Genomic DNA, 3,061 nt, shown 5'->3' with positions numbered 1-3,061 from the left:
GGGGGGGGCAGCAAAAATTTAGACTAAAAAGGGGGGGAGGAGGGCAGGTTAATAATTCAAACTTAAGAATGCAAACAACTGTCAAGGTTAGACAAACTTTTTGTTTTGCCAGCACAGGATTTATGAATACATTAAATTTATGTCTTCCAAAAACCATTGGATACAGAATACAGGATATTATTTAAAACAAAGTATTCAGAATACAGGATATAATCTAGAATACAGGATACAGGATATAATCTAAATAAATAATTTATAACTTTATTTTTTATTTGGGGGAAATATTCCACAATTTCCATTTCTGGGTTTAAAAGAAATATTTGCTCCGAACACACTTCTTCTTTGTTTTCTTTAATTATTCGTTTTATGAAACTATTGTGCACTTTATCATTATGCTCACTCTGTGGTAATTTTCTTTATAACAATGCTTTAAAGTAATAATCGGGAATAAAATGTTCAATTAGTTGTATATTATAGCACTGTGCTATAAAATTTAATTCAATATGTTAAAAATTAGAATATTTCTAAAATAATGAGTAAATTTGAAATTATTTTTTTTATCGAAAAGCTGTCATATCTAGAAATAACTAGAATGTATCAAGAAAAGTTCACGAATATTTCAACAGAATTTCTTTTAATTTTTCTACTGTTTTAGCCGGAGCACTTACAAAATGTTTCCGCACAAAATGTTTCCGACCTGGCTCAAATTCTTGAAAGGTTTAATTTTGTCTTGGGTTTTCTGCTTTAAATGTCTTTAATGGTAAACTATATGATTTGGCAGAGAAAAATCAAGTTTAGATTGAATCCCAGAATAAAGGAAAAATTAAGGACAGAAAAAAGTCCGAATAGTCGTCCCTAAGATCTCATCCTTTGATGGTAACCCTGTCACTTTTATGCTAAATAGGTGACTCCTAAAACACCAAAAGCTAGAATGCAAAAAGGCCTCAAAACCAAACAACCGTTGAAAGTAATCAATTTTAGGTTAAAAATTAAAGATATCTCCATTATCCTTCATCAGTTAAAGGTTTAAATGGCACCGTTGCGAGTCAAACATGCCTTTTTTTTACAAATAACGCCCCTTTAGGATCTCTAAATTAAAATTAAAGAAGATTTCCCCCAAAAATATGTTATTAAAAAGTTCCATGATATTTATTTATTTTCAGTTTTTGGTATTCCTGTTTTTAGTTTTCCATTTTCTTGTGATCAATCCTTTCGAATTGTCAGGTTAAATTTTTATAAAATCATTTTTTTAAATACTAAAAATGAAAAAAATTCATCCAAATCTTAATCTGAATCTCTATCTGAAAAAAATTATTAAAAAACAAATACAATTCTTTTTAAAACCGGATTTTTACCTTTTATGTAATGTTTTGACTGTACTGTACTGTACTGTACTATACTGTACTGTACTGTACTGTACTGTACTGCGCTGTACTGTTCTGTACTGTACTGTACTGTACTATACTATACTGTACTGTACTGTACTGTACTGTACTGTACTGTACTGTACTGTACTGTACTGTACTGTACTGTACTGTACTGTACTTTACTTCACTTTACTGTACTGCACTGTGAATGCATTGTACTAAACTAAACTGTACCTTTATATTGTACAGGGAAGAAACCGAACCAGTTTCCTGTAGGAATAAAGGGACAGTGCTCAGTAGAATAGTTGTAATATATCCAGCGGAGCATAAGGTATTTAGTTCATTTTGTAATTCATTTTAATTTTATATATTTCTTAGAAATGGTTTGTTCATGAAGTTAGGTATATTTCCGTTCACAGTGTTTTCAACCGTTAGTATGATCAGTTAAGATTAAAGATCTGTTCGTTATTAGTTTAAGCCTGAACGTTCCGATCAATTAACGCTGTTTTTCCGTTCTTTTAAATTTACGTTAGTTAACGATCTCGATTATACTAATGTTGTTAACTAACAATTATTTTATGTAAATTAATGTCTAAATATCGCCACGAGCGGGGAACAACAAAATACAACATTTAAAAACATCAAAACAATTAATCATTTATATTTTATTTTCTGTAAGTTTCATGCAATACTACGCAGGAAAAACACATACGTTCTTTCTTTTTTCATGTTTGTTAACGATTTCAAAATCAACGGTTTTTGCCGTTCGTTACCGAATATTTGGATAAAAAACAGGAAAAATTAAACATTTTTATTTTTAGGTTATATGTGAGTTGGATAATCGTCTACCAGAATCAAAGTAAGAAAAACTCGATGTATAGGATTTAGTGATAACAAACTACTTTAGGATTCTTGGGGCCCCGAAACCCCCCGCTTCACCACACCTGCTAACAGGGCCCCGAAACCCCCCGCTTCCCCACACACCTGCTAACAAATTAAATCAATTTTTTTCTTTTCAGATATTTCTTCGTAGCCACTAACCAGACCCAAGGAATGCATAATACAAACTGTAAATATATATATATATATTCATACTTTGCTTGTATGTCTATTTGTTTGTTTGTGCCCATTTAAAAACCAGTTAAGACAACATTTATAACCTTATCTTCCTAAAAAAAAATTGAAATTAATTGTTCATAAACTAAGATTTACAATCATTAGTGATTTCAATTTTAAATTAAAAGAAACGATAGTTTTTCGTTCAAAAAACGATAGTCTAAAAAACACATCGTTTTTCGTTTCTTGAAAGTTCAAAACGAGTGGTTCGTTTAAAAAACCATCGAAAACGAAATGAAAAGCAATCTTTATTTTTTGGATCGTTTGGATCGTTTCTGAAAACGATTAACAACTCTAATTGTATATAATGCATGTAATGCTAAATAGGTAAATACTAAAAAAATGTAAATATAACCAAAGTAAAAAATAACAATTGTATCAAATTTGCGTAAATAATTTAAATATTTGAATTATTTTCTACTTGGACTTTGAAAAGTGCACTGTATTCCCGCGGCCTGTCAAAAGTAAACTTCTTTGTAAGGATTTCTGATATTAAAAGACGCACGGGCAGCCGTAGTACATTTGAATTTCCGAGCCGGGCCATCCTTTCCGGTCCCAGTTTGTACTGTACCTGGCTC

At 30.8% G+C, this 3,061-nt stretch overlaps 1 long non-coding RNA gene across 1 annotated transcript; it reads left to right on the top strand.

Annotated features, from left to right (window-relative positions):
• Nucleotides 1-1,158: 1,158 nt before the first annotated feature.
• On the top strand, nucleotides 1,159-2,418 carry LOC111712545 (uncharacterized). The gene is made up of 4 exons (XR_002767482.1): nucleotides 1,159-1,224; nucleotides 1,617-1,698; nucleotides 2,189-2,226; nucleotides 2,387-2,418. It is a non-coding gene; the product is annotated as an uncharacterized LOC111712545 (long non-coding RNA).
• Nucleotides 2,419-3,061: the final 643 nt, after the last annotated feature.

The sequence above is a fragment of the Eurytemora carolleeae genome, unplaced genomic scaffold (genome assembly GCF_000591075.1).
Source record: "Eurytemora carolleeae unplaced genomic scaffold, Eaff_2.0 scaffold1186, whole genome shotgun sequence".
Taxonomy (NCBI): domain Eukaryota; kingdom Metazoa; phylum Arthropoda; class Copepoda; order Calanoida; family Temoridae; genus Eurytemora; species Eurytemora carolleeae.
This window is presented reverse-complemented; position numbering and strand designations above follow the sequence as displayed.